This window comes from Antechinus flavipes, chromosome 1 (genome assembly GCF_016432865.1).
Source record: "Antechinus flavipes isolate AdamAnt ecotype Samford, QLD, Australia chromosome 1, AdamAnt_v2, whole genome shotgun sequence".
Classification (NCBI taxonomy): domain Eukaryota; kingdom Metazoa; phylum Chordata; class Mammalia; order Dasyuromorphia; family Dasyuridae; genus Antechinus; species Antechinus flavipes.
The window spans coordinates 516,778,141-516,796,347 of record NC_067398.1 but is presented as its reverse complement, the minus strand read 5'-3'; positions in this window follow the sequence as shown (position 1 = coordinate 516,796,347).

Genomic DNA, 18,207 nt, shown 5'->3' with positions numbered 1-18,207 from the left:
TTTTCTTAATTCCTTCTCAACTATTTACTAGAAACCAAAATCACTTATGACAGAAGCATATATCAGAGAGTTGAGAAAGCTATAGAATCAATGGATTTATGTACCAAAAAAGACCTTGAAGATCATAGGATCATAAATTTGGCACTGGAAGAGAGATTAAAAGTCATTAATCCAGTTCCTTTATATTTTAGATGAGAAACGCCCAGAAAATTTACATGACTTGCTCAAAGTTAAATATAGAATAAAAGTTAGGATTTGAATCTTTGGATTCTTTAGATTCTTTGACTCCAGATCCATTGCTCTTTCCATCATGCTTTGCTACTTTTAATCCTTGTAAGTACCACCAGAATTGATAATATTTTAGTTGACCTTTGGTCCTACTCTCAGAAATTACACTCAACAGCCAAGGCATATTGAAGTTACATGTAGATTCTAGTAAAGTTCTACTGTACTGCAAAGGAAAGAGGGAAAAAAAGGGAAGGAAAGGAAGAAGGAAGAAATAAAGAGAGGAAACAAGTGATTGTTATGTTCTAGGTGAGAAAAATTATTATTTCTCTTATATTAATAACCAATTATTGAGATTAAAATTTTCCTTTCTATTTCCTCATTCAAAAATAAATCCCACTAGATTATTCAGCTTATAATTGAAGGACATTGTTGATAGATGAGCTTGCCCAAATCCTCAAATATACACTTTTTTCATTTTGGATAGGATCCTATCCAAATAGAAAATCTTGCAAAAATAATCTAATCTAGGTGCACTCTGACTCATTGTGTTCCACTCTGGTAGGTTTGAATGGAGGTAGATCTTTTTGTTTAGATTGCCCAGATTTCGGTGTCCTGGATAAGATGATGTAATCATTCTAGCCTCTTATTAGAATAGATTCATTCTCTCATAACTGCTAACCAATCAGAGTTGATTTCTCCCTGTTGGGAACACCCACTTTTTCATAGATATATAAGCACTGAGTAACTTTTATGATTCATCTTTGGTTACAGAAGTCAAATGACCATTGTTTTATTATCTGCTAGCATAATTCACTAAATTGATTATTAATTATCCAGAAACTATGCCTGTATAATTTTTCATGTGTCCCACAGGCACCATGCTAAATGCTTTACAAATCTCATTTGATTCTTGCAACAACCCTGAGAGTTAGGTGCCATTATCCCCATTTTATAATTAATGAACTCAAGCACAAAGAAGTTAAATGACTTGCCTAGGGTCACACAACTAGTGTCTGAGGCCAGATTTAATTTAAGGTCTTTTTTCAGGCCTAATATTGCTCTATCCATGGGGCCACCTAACTACTTCTGGTAATATAATATTACTATTGCCTCTTATGTTTGTTTGGCTGTGATATTTGACTAAAAGGGTCAGGAAAGGCCTAGCCTTTTGATTCTGACTGTTAGTGATATATTTTACTGGAAAGATTCACAGCCTACTGTAGCTTTCTACTAAGAAAATAGAAGATAATGAAAATTTGGAAATATTGGCTAAACAAAGGCAAGTTACTAGCTCTTTTATCTATGTTCAGAACTTTCTTTTTGCAACACAAATATGTGGACACTAACTGTAAAATTTTAAATTTGAATATTTGTTTCAAAAATCTTTCATATTCATTGTCATATTTCATTTGGTGAAGACTGGTTTTACTGAAAAGTTTTTGTATATATAGTATATAGTATTTTAAAGTTTTCAAAGCACAGTGGGCACTAGTAGGTAATCCAAGTATCTTCATTTTTAAAAAATCAGGAAACTGACGTTTTTGAAAGGTTGAATGATTTCTCAGTAGTCATGCAGCTGATAAATAAAGTTTGATTCAAAACCTGATCTTCTAGATCCAAGTAAATGCAACTCTCAATTCCCTATGCTATATTTCCTCCATAATAACTAACAAGCATATAGTACTTTTAAGATTTTCAAAGTGTTTATAGGAATTATCAGTTATTAAACAACAAGTATCTATTAAGTATCCAACATAATAGGTGTTCAGTTTGGTTTTTGTTTTTGTGTTTTTAAGCAGTGTCTTATCTAAAGAAAAAGATAGGTGGCATAGAGGCTAGAATTCCAGGATTGAAAGACTGGGCTCCCTGAGTTGAAATTTGGCCTGACACTTTTATTAATGATGTGACTCTGGGCAAGATACTTTATTCCATTTTCCTCGGTTTCCTTATCTGTAAAATGAGTTGCATAAAGAAATGGCAAACCTCTCCAATATCTTTGCTTAAAAAATCCAAAATAGAGGCATGAAGTCAGACATGACAGGAAAACCACAGAACAACAACAACAACAACATTTTTACCTCCAGAAAATTAGCTGTTATTGGGGGTATATGAGATATGTTCTACATTTCTTCCCTTTCCCCCACTCCCCCATACCACTTCTGTAAGCATTCTACATGTTGCTACATTCATTTACTTTCTGTTAATCTGGATTATGACTTGCTTTCTGCAATGTTGCCTAACTCAGAAATGAGGCCCACTGCACCATAGATGAGGATCTGTGTTTACCTATATTGACTTAGAAAACTACATATTAACTACATCATCCATTTTTTATTTATTTTGCTAAGCATTTCCCTATTATATTTTAATTTGGTTCAGGCCACATTCAGTGTTGCCAGTCAAATGCTTGTAGTGTATATATTTGATGCTTCTGTTCTTATCTTCATTTTTTTCTGTCTAAAGGGGAAGGTAAATTCCTTGAGCAAGAGCAAAAATTCACTTTTGCCTTTTTTTTTCTCCAACACTTGATACAATGCTAGACACCTAAGTGTTAATAATTTAATAATAGAGGATTAATAAATGTTTAATACTTTATTAAAGAGGGCAAATCTACTTATGATTCTCATGACCTCAAGAATCAATCAACATTTATTAAACACTTACTATATGCAAGCACTGTGCTGAGCTTTGAGGATACAAAGATAGGGCAAAAGAGAGGGAGGAAAAAAGTCTAACCCCCGCCCTCCAGGAGCACACAGTCTGATGGGGGAGATCTCAAGCAAACAACCACAAGCAAACAGGATATACAGGATAAATTGAGGATAATATTAGAGGAAAGTTGCCACCTTTAAGGGGGATTGGGGAAAGGTTTTTTTGTGTGTGTGTTTTTTTTGTTTTGTTTTGTTTTTTTCTGGATGGCATTTTAGCTGAATCTTGAAAGAAACTAGTGAATCCAGAGAAATGGAATTCTAGGTATGAAGGACAGCCTCTTAAAAGCAGTAAAATAAAGTAGTCAGTAAAAAGTTCCTTTATGAGGAACAGCAAGGGAATAAGTTTCACTGGAATTTAGGTCCATGTAAAGGAGTAAGGTATAAGAAGACTGGAAAGGTAAAAAGGGGCCAATTTGTGGAGTTAAAAGCCAAACATATCACACGATGTTATAACAAAGCATCAGTAAAGAACTATGTCCAGTTAATAAATAATTGAGATACAAATTGTTACTTAAATTGAGCTATTGTTTCATCTCTTACATTAAGGTACCTCCTCATAGTACACCCCTTGGGGCTCATTGACAAACAGACTTATGAGCTGATTCAGTGTGGCATTCAATACATTTCAATGATATTCTCAAGGGCTTCTTTTTCATCACCAAACTGTTCAGAGCCTCCTATTATATGTGTTGGCACTTGCATGGAGGGTATACCATTCAAATAAAAGGGCCCTGCAAATTTTGTGCTTCAAGAGAAATGCTTAGGAAATGAAGGTATGCTTAATGGAGTCTAAAAGATCTTCTCCTTAAGAATACTTTCAGGTGAGAAGGACAACAGTACTTTAAGGATGCCTCTATTCTTGACACTGTAATTGCACTGAATACTTAGCAATTTGGGATCAGAGAACTGAGATTCCTTGATGAAAGGGTTCTCTGAAGCTTTGCCATTATGGGTCTATGTTGCAAAAGGAACTGTCTCAGCCTTTAGATTGCTGATACCCTTATTCCTATCCCTAACCATTAAGAAAAAAACCCACCACAGAAAAGATGGTTACAAAATAGCATACAATGGAATTAGAAAGCAGTGCTGAAAAATGTATGGCAGCACTCTTAAAATTATGAATGTATATCAACTATCATTTATCAGCTACTGTCATTTCAGCCCACTTTGCAAACTTTAGACTCTCTTCCATGTGTCCCTGAATACCTGATCTTGGCTTGATGGCCATTAGTTAATGTTTTAGAATAGAAATATTATTTCTTTAAAAGAAAATGAAACTTTATCTATGATTTCCTTGGTATAGGGAGTAAGAAACTTGCTCTCCTAATTCCAGAGGATTTTCTGAACTTTATAGTCTTTTTTTTTTTCCTTTTTGTTTTGTTTGTTTTTTGCTGAGGCAATTGGGGTTAAGTGACTTGCCCAGGATCACTGAACTTTAGAACTTTATAGTTTTAAAAAAGTTATCATAAGCCCTAAGAAGATAAGGGACTTGCCTAGGATCACTCTGCCAGCCAGTACATCCCAGAAATGAAACTGGAACCCAGAGTCCTTAAATTGAGTCCAGTTCTCTCTTTACTACAGTAGGCAGCCTCTAATCACTTCCTGTTAAATTTCATTTTTCTCAGCATTTTTTCCCAGATATCTAAAGTAGGTAGAAGAACCATGTGATTTGTATGTGACATTGCCCACAGTTAAAGGAATGCTTATTAATTTAAATGGCATGTAATATTACCAATATACAAATTATTTAAATCATATTTTCTTCAGGTAGAGAATAGTAAGAACACAAATTACTTTTTAAAACACTTGCTTATATCAGAAGAATTTTCAGAAATAATAAGCTAGGCCAATCCTGTCTTCTTATTTATAGCTTTTTGGGGCCCACAAAAGCTTTCTCAAACTGTAAAAGATCAAATGAATAAAGTTGGTTTCTTATTAAATGTTACTTACTAATAGATCTCAAACAATGAAGTATGGCATTGTTGATAACATGTAAACCATATCTTTGAATAAAATAATTATTTTTTTTCATTGAGACTAAGGCTTATATTGTGTATATGTATGTAAGTATATATATAAATGTGTGTGTATATTTATATGTATGTATAGATTCAGTGTACATACATGTATATCCACATACTATAAACATACCAGTATATAAATATACATACATATGGAAATATGTTTTCTTCTATGTATATAATATGTAATGTACAATAGAGTATACAAGAGCAAAGGTATTTCTTTTGCTTTCTGGTGCCAAGAACACAGCTTCTAGGATACTTGGTTCATTCTTTCTATGGCTTAAGAGAAAGTTTGGTTAGAATTCCAGTGCAAAAGAATTCTGAAAGAGGAAAACTACCTGGGAAAGGTGAATTTCCGAGAAAGGTTAGTTTGGGTAAATATTAAAGAAACACTATCCTGAAAGGTTTATTTTGCTTTAACAGTACAGTTTGCATCATGCTTTTGAACAATCATGGACTTTAACATGGGGAAAGTAATCCAACTTTGTTTTCTCACCTTATTATCCAAGAAGCTTGTATCTGGTACTTTTCACCATGTGAAACTATGAAGGATTATTTTTTTTTACATATATTAAAAGGGATCATCCAGAAAAAAGATTATAGTCAACAGAAATTAAATGAGATATACCATTCAAAATATATTTGGGAACAATTATATATGTTTTCAAATAAATAAAGGAAATATAATGTGAAGTATATTAACTTTATATCAGAATATTTTTGAGTGGAAATGATCCGTACCATATTGTTATATAGTAAGGGCTTTGTTATTTATATGTTCATAGGAATACCTAAAATACTTCAAAAATTATTATATCTCCATAGTGTGTGTATGAACTCTCAAATATATTACTCCCCCCCCTCCCATTTTGAGGGATGGAATTTAATCTCCCTATCAACAAGGCTGTAAGAAAAAGAATTATTCAGGAGCCCATTACTGATGAGTACAGGATCTTTGATCTGCTTTTTTCAAGCTTGATCAATTCACTTCTCCTTAGACAACTTTCTGTCCCCCTCCCAAGTATATGAACCCCACTCTCAGAAGATCACTAAATTAATGCTGAATGCATGGGCACTTAATCAGCATAGGGCCCGGCAGCTTGGGAATTCTAAAGTTTAAGAGATCCCCCAGTCACAGCTGGGATTATTACAATTGTGGACAGGCCTGCCTAATGTACTACTAATAATAGTTGTATTATTCTTCAGCTATGCTTCTTCAAAATTTACAAATTACCCCATATACATTTTTTTCATTTGATCCATACAACTCTAGGAATATATACTAAGGAAAATTTATCCCCTTTTTATGAATAAAGAAATTAAAATTGAGAAAAATTAAGTGATTTAAACTTGTTTTCTCACAAATAGCAAAGATCAGAGAATACCTATCCTGAAATGTTTATTTTACTTTAAACAGTATGGTTTGCATCATACTTTTGAGCAATTATGGGCTTTAACATCTGACCTAAGACTCCTGGCTCCAGCTGCAGAATTCTTTTTCTGATAGCCACATTGCTTCTTGATACTAAATGGTATACTAGTATCTTGAAATAGTTAATAAGCTTCATAAAGCATCCAATTTATGACTATGACTTATATACTTAAAAATTACTATTAACACCTGAAATTTATCTAGAATTTTGTATAAATTATATTATGTGTAGGAATAACTCAATTCAATTTTTTTAGAATACTTCTAAAACATTTAAAATTTCCCTCATTTTAACTCTATGGCAACTTTGAGTAACCATGCAAAAGCTATGTATAAGAAAAAAATTCAAATTTCTTATACAAACATTCTGGTATTTCTCAAAAGAGCAAAGGTATATAAGGGTAATAATTTTGCCTTTTTCATTTTAAATATCACAATGAGCTTTGACTTAAATAATTTAATATTCATAGGAAGTAGAATTTGAATGTTGGCCCTAATTTTATTCATACTTTTACTTGATATTTTGGCTGCCCTTGACCAGTGGGGGTAAAAAATTCAAAGACAAAAAAAAAAAAAAAAATCAAACAAAGGAAGAAAAAAACTCCTGGAAGTATTTTCTTAAACCCTTCAGACTGGGTAGATACAATTAAAAAGTTTTTCTAACATTGCTGTCATTAAAATTATACTAGAATGCTGCAAATTATTCATACTTTCAGTATAACAATTATTGATGCTAGGCCTTTACTGTAAAACTTAAGAGAGCTGTATGTGTAATGAGGCAAAATTCAGAATATTTCACAGATTGACTACTGTCTAATTGTAGTCTTTGAAAATAGTTTAAACTTAGTAACTTAATGAACTGCTATTTCCGTTTCCTTATCACTTGATTTTTTTTCTCCCAAATCCTTGAGGCCCTAAATTCAGATTTAAAAGAGTAAATAAGGCCTTTGCAAATCTAATTGAAAATATAAATATTACTTTTCAGAAACTCTCAATACCAAAGGGCTTTGCAATATGTTTCTACAACCTGAGAAATGCAATAAAATGTAATCCAGGAATCCTGGATTCATTGTCATTATTGAATGAAATGAAGAAAATATGGGGGAAGTGGTATGAATTTTTTTTAACATTCTTATATAATATTTCAAGAATTTTCCTTATGAAATTATTCATAGCCAGATGTATAAAACACACACACACACATATATATATACATATAAAATATAAATTAATCTGACAATCACTTAATATCTGTAATCATATGCTGGTTTTTTATAATGAAATAAATTATTTAGAAGCTAGAGGTTAAGGAATAGTTTTTATGTTGGAAAGCATAAGCTCTCATCAAGGTGCAAGGGGGAGCACTCTAACATTATTTCTAAACTAAACTCTGAATTCTTCATTCTTTGCAAATAATTAAAAGCCATAGACAGAGGGGATCTATTTCTATTGAATGGTACCTCTTTGGAAAGCCAAGCATTCCATCACTCTCTATACATGTGCATCCTGCCATGAGGCTCCCAACAGAAACCTCCCTCACATAGGAAACATCCAGTTTATTTATTTTGTTACAACTTAAAGCCATACAAAGCCATGGCCTGTACATTTCAAGACACAGAATGTTCCTTCTTTTCCCTCAAAGTCTATGAAGAAAAGTATTTACCACAAAGATGAATTTATTGGAATAGAGAACTTTTTCACAATGAACTCCTTAAGTGTAGGTATGATTTTACCCACCAAATGAAATGAGATGAAAAACCAACATAAATTTGGTTTACTCAGTGTAAAAAAAAAAAATTAGTAAAGCATGTGTGATATTGTTTAATCTTCTTTAATTTCCTTTTTAAAATACAAGTGACAATTTACTCTGTGACCTGTGTTTTCTTTTATTACCAGTTCCAAATATAGTGTCTGTTTCATTCCTGAGACAAATTTCAATCTTTATATTTCAAACATTTTTTTCTTTTTTTTTAAACTTTGATTTCATCAGACCCTTTCATTTATAGAATCTTTATAAAATTGTTCTTTAAACCATGCATCCTCTTTTTTCAATAAAAAAATAAAATAATGCATTTAAAGATATTTAATTTCTACATTGAGTTGTGGCTGCCACCATTATGCGTACTATAGTGGAAATAATTTTGGATTCAGAATAAAAACTCTGGGTTTAAGTTCCAATTTAGATTCTTACTTGTTATATAATTGTACATGAAATATTCACCCTTAGTTTTTTTATCTATATATTAGTGATATTAATATCTGTATTACCTAATAAAAGATGAGATTTACATAGCACAAGAAGATTATGAGGTAGGAATTAATGGCTTTTTATAAAGAAGGAAACTGAGGTCCAGGAAGTTAAGTGATTTAGGAGGTAGAAGCAGCATTTGAACTCATATCTCTCTTGACAATATTTACACCTAATTGGATGACTAGAAAGACATATTATGATGAGGGGTTGCTGTTTAGAAAGTTTTTGGTAACAAATATAGAAGTATAATTATTCCTCTGTATTTCTTGGTAGCATATTGCTCTGATTGCTAATACTGAATCATTTAAATTCTTTTTTAAAAAAAATTAATTACAAACTTATTTCTCTTCTTCAAACAGCATTCATTTAGTTAATAATTCCTCTGTCATTTATCTATTGAGTGTTTACTATATATGTCACATTGTGATAACTTGTTTCTATCTGTAAGTCTTTTGGAGCCCCCCCTTTTTTTCCCTCACAGAACTGTGAAGTTGAAAGTTGGTTTCTGTTTTTATTAGCTGGACAAAAATAAAAACATCCTAAATCTAGTTCTTAAAATTGAAAATTTCCTTATACTCCTACAACTGAAATACTTAAATTAACTTTTCAAAAAAAAAAATCAAAAGGTAGATAATCAGCTTGTTCAGGTAAACATAACAAAATCAAAATTTGAAATGGAGAGATTGAATTTTATTAGTATTAAATTATTAATTATATTAGCATTAAGTATAAATTTTTAGTAAAATTACTTCAGCATGATCTTGTGATCTAGGTAGTCCAAATATAAATCCACTTTTATAGGAAGTACTTTCCCATCTTCATTTACTGTTCCAAGAAATCAAATGACAAGTTATACAATTAGTATCAAAGACAGTATTTATAACCAGATTTTCTGAGTCCAAATCTGTAACTCTTCCTACTTTATAATATTACCTCAAAAGTCAATAGACCAGTTAACTAAGATGACAGAGAAAATACTTAATCAAGTCATGGAGAATCTGTGAATTATGACTATAAACAATATATCAAACTGCCGATTTGTTAGGCTATAATGCCAACTAGATGACTCAGTATTGGACTGCCACTTCTAACTTTAAAGCATCACTAAAACTTTTAAACAACCTCAAATCAAGAGAACATCTGAGCCTATAGATTAAATTACCTAGCAAAATTAGAACATCAACAATGTGCTAAATTGTAATGAGTTCCATTGTAACCAGTAGCATTGAAATTCTGTTCACTGTAGCACAACTCTATCAGATTGGAACTTACATAGGATGTCGACTACCTAAATAGTTTCCAGGATAGTTACGGCAAGAAAATCACCAAGACTTGCTGAAGTGAGTGATACGGCCTTACCACTGCCTCCTGACAATTGCCATATTGAGATTATTGTAGAAATGCCATAACTCCTCAGAAGCGCTCATTGATTAAAGCTTTGTTAGAAATGGTGGTACACAGTCACTTTTAGGGGTTAGGTTGTACAAGCTGATCACAGATTGGTGTATTAAGCTACTGTCATTCTTGCATGTAGCAATATTTTTTAATACTATGAAAACAGTATGCTATTTTTATTCAGATGGAATGGTGACATTAGCACCAATCATGTTGTACCAGAGTTGTGATTATAATTATTTGAGATATGATATCTTTTGATGGGACACATCTCAGAATAATTAACTGTGACTTACATAGCATTTTAAGGTTTGTAAAATAATTTACATATATTCTTTCATTTGGTCCTCACAGCACCCCAGAAAAGTAGATATTAATATAATCTCTATTTTTGGGAGAAGGAAACAGACATACAGAGTTTAAGTGACTTGATTTATGGTTCCACAAATAGCATCTATATAAGAATCTGAATCCAGATCTTAGTAACAACTCTAACATCCTATCCACTGTGCCACCTAGTTTCTTCTGTGATTGAGTAAACACATGGATTTCTACCTTTTCCTCATTTTATATATCCTATCAAGTTTATTCAAGCTATATCTACTAATCTTAGAAGGAATTTAATACTTGGATCCACCCACAAGAATCATAAAAGCAAAATGAGAACAGTTCTAATACATTCAAAAATATTCACAGAAATAACACCAAATGATTCTAAGTCTTCTATATTTCCATACATACTATGCTGTCTTCAAGGTTTATGCTTATTATCTTCTCATTTGAGTTCAACTATTGAACATAAAGGACAATGAGATACATAGGAAATTTGAAGTTTTATTATTTTTGGTAATTTGATTATAATAAATAAATTCATCACCTAAAACAAAGACTCATTTTGAATGCACACACACAGTTTAAAGTGGGGTTTCTTAAACTTTTCCCACTCATGATTCCTTTTTACACAACCCAGGCATATAGGCATACAAAATAGGGATACAAATCAAACATTTATGGATAATAAATCATAATTTCATGACCCCCACATTTGGTTATATGATGTCACAATCCATAATTAAACTTTAATTTAAAGGACTTTTTAAGCTCTTTATAGATAAAATATGGTTTTTGATTTATTTCCATAAGTAAATTCATATAAATAACAAAGTTACAATAGTATTATTAATAGAAGTTACTTTTATGATCTTAGAAGGCTTATATACTCCTTTATTTTTAAAAGATTTATGAGCTACAACCATTAAAAAGTAGTATAAGTTTTAATTCACTTTGTAGTCAAGTTACTATGCAGTTCATTTGCTTTTTTGGAAAGAGTAGAATTGTGGGGGAAGGAGGGTAAGGAATCTGCTGAATATTCAGGTCATCTTCTGTAGTCCTAAGATCAATGAAAGAAATAGATGATGTTTGTTTTGTTTTGCTTTGGCTTTTTGGAGAAGCAGATGTCTGCAAGAGAATAATATACCCACCAGTTAGTGAGCTGCTTCATCTGTCATTTTTATGAAAGGATGTCATGGTTGGTCTGAGCAAAATTGCCTGTAAAAAAACATTTTGGGGAAAAAATCAGGTAACTGTTTCTATGTAAGAGTCAAGTAAAGTGAATGTTTGTTTCAATTGTTCATTTGGCATCAGAGGTTTGTGAATTATCAACCATATTTTTTAAAGCACTAAAACCTAATAAATGCTTCAGTGCTATCAGTATTTAGTATAAAATTTAAATTAATGAGAAAATTAGAAAGTAACAGATGTGAAACAATGCAGGGTATAAATTCCTTCACACTTCTGATTAACTATGCTTAAGATCTGGTCTGTCAAACACTTTAGTTATTGAGAATAAAAGCAAAGGGGGTGGTGGTGAAGGGGAGGATTGTAACTGCTCCTTTGCTATAAAGCTGCATTAAGCACTAATTGGGGGAAGATTTGTTTTCTTACAATTTCACTAGAAAAGGGAGGGGAGAAAAGTTTCTTTAACGACATTCTGACACAGACATAAAAAAGGACCCAACTGTATGTGTTGGGAAACATGTTCAAATGATCTTCTCTTTGAGTTTTCCCCCTCTTTCAACAGAATGTTAGCTCCTTTTTGAAAAGATATTGTCCTCAACCAAGACCCTTGTGAAAGGCAACAGATGTTGCTAAGATTGTACTCAGTCTGTCCTCTATCCTGTTTCATTTTTAAAAGGGTAAAGAAAAAGAGAAAGAAAGAAAGACAAAAACCTGCTTTAAATCACTAGGCATTTTGTACTTCAGCAAATCTGTTTGCACATGCTCGACTGGCCCAGTAGAAAGGGCTGAGCCCTTCACATTCAGTCTGAGGTCAGTTCTAATGCTCTGTTCAGTGGTCCTCACTCTTTTCACATGAAGCAGCTGCCTCTGATTGCCAGAACAAATTGAGGTGATTCAGGCCACCAGCAGGGTAAGAGTACAACTTCCATTCACCAGAAAAGGAGGGAAAGACTCAGAACAGAACAACTGGGGCTGTCCACAATAAACCGTAGGATCAGATTTGATACACTCAATATTAAGACATGCTCCTTGTGAAAAGTAGGCTGTAATGACATAACAAACTACAAGATAGTTATACCAATGATAAGTTGGGAGGGTGGGAGAAGGACACTTAGGCATTTATGAAGTTACAGCTAATTATCTAATACCCAAATCATGTAGCATCTATGATTTCTGCCTACCTAGGGAATTTTCATTAATATTCCCTTTCCCAAATGTTAGCTATATATAGCTTGTCCCTTGGGTATACAATGAAGAGAGAATAGATAAATATATTTATAGAGAAAAACAGAAAGGCAAATTGTATTCGAATTAAACTTCCTAAATGGTGGGTTAGGCAAAACTTGATTGTCTTTCCTTTTAACCTTTAAAATACATTCAGGATTTTATAATTATATGTGTTATACATAATTTGTCATGATACATTGTTAAAATACATATATATGCATGTACATATATGTGTATAGATAGATAGCTGTAGATATTCAAGTTACTGTTGAAATGAAATCCTATTGAAAGCAGTTTTTCTGCATAATAGGAGAGATTGCAGAGAAAGCATATACAGCCTCAAATCACATTACTATCTTGAATTAGTGTCTCTCAGTCAACTTTAGAAATGATTGAGTTAAAATATCATAGAAGATGACATATTCCAAATATTTTCTATTTACTTCTTTAAAGATACAATTAGTTTCTAATCTACTATTTAAGATAAAAACACAGAGTAGTTATTTATTTAAAATATGATATTCCTTTTTTAAGGATTTAGTCAAGCTCCAGAAATGTTTAACACCATTCTCAAGTTTCCTAGCTAAAATCATTTATTTCAGTGGTGAAATTCAGGCCAGCTTTACTCTGAGACTAGCATTAGAGAAATGAATATATCAATATGTTAAACTACAGTGTCTTTGTCTTACAACTTTGAAATTAAAATCTCTGCGATTTTCCAAAGAAAGATTTTATCCTGGTCATTTTACCTTGTTGCTCACCACTTTCTTAGATTTCAAAGCTATAAATAAGTGGTCTTGATGTCATTGATAAAATAATTCACAGAACTCAGAATAATGGAATGAGAATAAAATGAAGGTCTAGCTAAGGGGACACATTTATTTTCAAAGTGAGAAATTAGCAAAGGAAATAAGGTAGCTGGCATTGGGGAAAATTCTCTTTAAATTACTTGATTGCAAATCCTGGATTGTCACAATAACAATACAGAAAAGAGATAATCTTAGGAAGATTTTTTAAATTACAATTAAAAAAAGTTCAGGAAATTGTGACTCATTGAAAGAATTGTAGAAAAATGTTCATATAGAAAATACAACATAGCTTTTCCAATGATAACCATTAATGTTTGACTCCTAAAAAATAAATATATGATTTTGAAACTGTATTCTTGACATATATTTTAGGTGGAAAATGTATTTTTTACTTTGAAAACCTATTAGCATTTTAGAGGGCTTTCCTGTTTGTTTTTATTAAGTGATGCTATCATTAAAGTTAATTAATAGCTGGGAGTGAGAGAATCAAAGATGATTCTTATTCTTATATATCTAAAGGCATCCCTTTGGCATAAGCAAGATTTTTCTTGCCTCAGTGGACAATAGGTATTAAAAAGGATCCTAAGCATTTCAGTTGCTAATGATTTCTAAGGCTGATATTTTAAATTCATTCTATTCTTTATTATTATCTATTTATTATTATTTGAACTCTTCAGTTATTCCATCATGTTGTATCTTTTATACTGGCCTGTGACTTTTTCTTCAGAGAAATCTTATGTATAATTTTATCTTGTCACTAACTCAGTTCTCACCTCATTATCTTCTGAGTTTTTGTTATGTGTCTGACTCATGATATACAACATATTACCATGAAAAAAAAATCCAGTGACCTTGACTCAAAAAGATATTTTGTTCTTCAGTTTTTAAAAGTTGATATATAGCTTGCAAGTCACAAAATTTATGATTTCAAAATAAAATTAGTATCAGTTACTACATTTGTTTTATTTATTTGTCTATTTATTTTTACTATACATTCCTTTATGAATCATACCAAGAGAGAAAAATCAAAACAAAAGGAAAAACTATTGGGGGGGGGGACAGAAAAAATAAGTGAACATAGCATATATTGGATTTCCATTTAATCGCCATAGTTCTTTTTTTTGTATGCAGATGGTGTTTTCTATCTAAAGTTTATTGGGATTGCTTTGGCTCACTGAACCCCTGAGCAGACCTAAGTCTTTCTTTCATAATTGATCATCACACATTCTTGCTGTTATCGTGTATAGTGTATTTATGGTTCTGTTTGTTTTGCTCACCATCAGTCCATGTAAATCTTTCCAGGCCTTTCTGAAACAACCTTCTCCATCATTTTTTTATAGAACAATAATATGCCATTATATTCATATACCACAACTTATTCAGGCATTCCCAATTGATGGGCATCTACTCATGTTCCAATTCTTTGCTACCATTAAAAAAAAAAAAAAAAAAAAGGCTGTTACAAACATTTTTGCACATGTGGATCCTTTTCCCTCCTTTATAATTTCCTTAAGATACAGACACAATAGTGGTACTGCTGGGTCAAAGGATATTCACATTTTGTAGCCTGTGGGCATACTTCAGAATTGCTCTCCAGAATGGGTGGGTCATTTCACAACTTCTCCAACAATACATTAGTATCCCAATTTCCCCATACCCTCTCCAACATTTGTCATTATTTTTTCCTGTCATTTAGCCAATTTGAGAGGTATGAGGTGGTACCTGAGTTATTTTAATGTGTATTTCTCTGATCAATAATGATTTAGAACATTTTTTCATATGACTATAAATGGCTTTAATTTAATTATCTGAAAATTGTCTGTTCATATCCTTTAACCACTTATCAATTGGGGAATGATTTGTATTATTATAAATTTGCCACAAGTCTTTATATGTTTTAAAAATGAGACCTTCATCAGAAACACTGGCTGTAAAAAAAAAATTTTTTTTCCCCCATCTTTGTACTTCTCTTTTAATTTTGTTTCTGTTGGTTTAGCTTGTGCAATTGTTTTTTTTTTTTGTTTGTTTGTTTTTTAATGTAATCAAAGTTGTCCATTTTGTCTTTCATAGGGTTCGCTGGTTCTTCTTTGGTAATATTTTCCTCCCTTCTCCAAAATTCTGATAGGTAAATTATCCCCTTTTCTCCTAATTTGCTTATGGTATTACTCTTTATGACCAAATCATGTACCCATGGTGTATAGTGTGTGAGATGTAGGTTTATGTAAAGTTTCTGAAATATTATTTTCCAGTTTTCCTAGCAATTTTTGTCAAATGGTGAGTATCCTAGAAGCTGTAGTTTGGGAATTTATCAAATACTTGATTTCTTAGTATAGGCATTGATTATTGTCATGTATGTCATGTATATCTAACCTATTAAACTGATGTACCATTCTTATTTCTTAGCCAGTACCAAATGGTTTTGCTGACTGCTACTGTATAATATTGCTTTAGGTTATCATCCTTTGTAGTTTTCCATTAATTACTTTGATAATCTTGACCTTTTATTTTTCCAATTAAATTTTATTATTTTTTATAGCTCTATAAAACAAATTTTGGCAGTTTGATTGATATGGAATTGAACAAGTAGATCAATTTGGGCAGAATTATCATTTTTATTTTATTACCTCAGCCTGTCTACCCATGATCAATTAATATTTTTCCAATTGTTTAGGTTGACTTTACTTGTATAAAAAGTGTTTGTAATTGTATTCATATGTTCCTGGGTTTATCTTGGCAGTTAGACACCCAAATGTTTTATTTTGTCCACAGTTATTTTAACTGGAATTTCTCTATCTCTTGCTGATGGGTTTTGTCAGTAATGTATAGAAATGCTGATGACTTGTGTGGATTCATTTTATATCATGCAAATTTGGTAAAGTTGTTAGTTGTTTCAACTAAGTTTTTAAATGATTTTCTAGGATTCTCTCAGTATATCATCATATCATCTGCAAAGAGTGAAACTATTTTATCTCCTCCTTTCCTACTCTAGTTCCTTTAATTTTTTTTTTCTTTTCTTATTGCTAAAACCAACATTTCTAGTACAGTCATGAATAATAGTGGTGATAATGAGCATCCTTGTTTCACATCTGATATTATTGGGAATGCATCCAGCTTCTCTACATGACAAATAATGCTTGCTATTGGTTTAAATAGATACTGCTTATTATTTTAAGGAAAGCTGTCTTTATCCCTATGCTTTTTAGTTTAGTTTAGTTTAGTTTTTTTTTTTTTAAATAGGAATGGGTGCTATATTTTGTCAAAAGCTTTTTTTGCATCTATTTAGATTATTTTATAATGTCTATTGATTTTGTTATGGTTGATTATGGATAGTTTTCCTAATATTGAACCAAACTTACATTCTTTGGGGTTAGTATATTATCCTGGTGATAAATTGTTGTAATAATCTCTATGCTACTATTTTATTTAAAATGTTTGTATCAATATCCATTAGGGAAGTTGGCCTATAATTTTTTGCCTCTGTTTTGCCTCTTCTTGATTTAGATATCCGCACCATATTTGTGTCATAGAAGGAATTTAGCATAATCCCTTCTTTACCTGCTTTTACCAATAATTTATTAATTCCAATGACATTGGAATTAATTATTCTGTAAGTTGTTCACTTGTAATCCATCTGGCCCTGAAGGTTTTTCTTAGGGAGTTCATTAATGACTTTTTCAATTTCTTTTTCTAAAATGGGACAATTTAAGTAATTTATTTCCTCTTGGCTTTATCTGGATATTTTATATTTTTTGTAAATATTCATGCATTTCAATTAGATTATCAGATTTCCTGCCATACAGTTGAGCAAAATACTCCTAATTATTGCTTCAATTTCTTTTTCATTGGTGTTAAGTTTATCCTTTACATTTTTGCTGCTGGTAATTTGGTTTTATTTCCTTTTACTAATCAAATTAACCAAAGGCTTAGTTTGTTTTGTTTTGTTTTATTTTTGTAAAACCAACTCTTAGATTTATTAATTAGCTCACTAAATTTTCTTCATTTCAGTTTTATTAATCTCTCCTTTGAGTTTCAGAATTCTAATTTGGTATTTAGTTGGGGCTTTTTAATTTGTTCTTTCTTTAGCTTTTTTAGTTGCATGCCCAATTCATTGATATCCTCTTTCTCCATTTTATTTATGTAGAATAAGTATTTAGAGATATAAAATTTCTTCTAAGAACTACTTTGGCTGAGAGTCATAGGTTTTCATTGTTTTCATTCTCTTGGATGAAATTATGGATGTTTATATGATTTGTTGTTTGACCCACTCATTTTTTAGAATTAGCTTATTTAATTTCCAATGGGTTGTTAGTCTATCTTTCCTTACTTGTATATTGAATAAATTTTCTATTGCATTGTGGTTTGAAAAGGAAATATTTACTTTTTTCTGCCTTTCTGCATTTGAAATATGATGATCTTCAGTTAGCTTTTGTACCTCTTTTTTACATTTGATTAATTCTGCTTTTGAAAGTATTGTTTTCTTCAGTGGTTTTGAAGTATTTTTTTGCATTTGGCCAATTGTATTTTAAAAATAAATCCCTTCCTTTTCCAACCTGTTGACTCTCTTACATACTTCTCATTTCTTTTCTCATGTTTTCTTCTCTCTCTCTCTCTC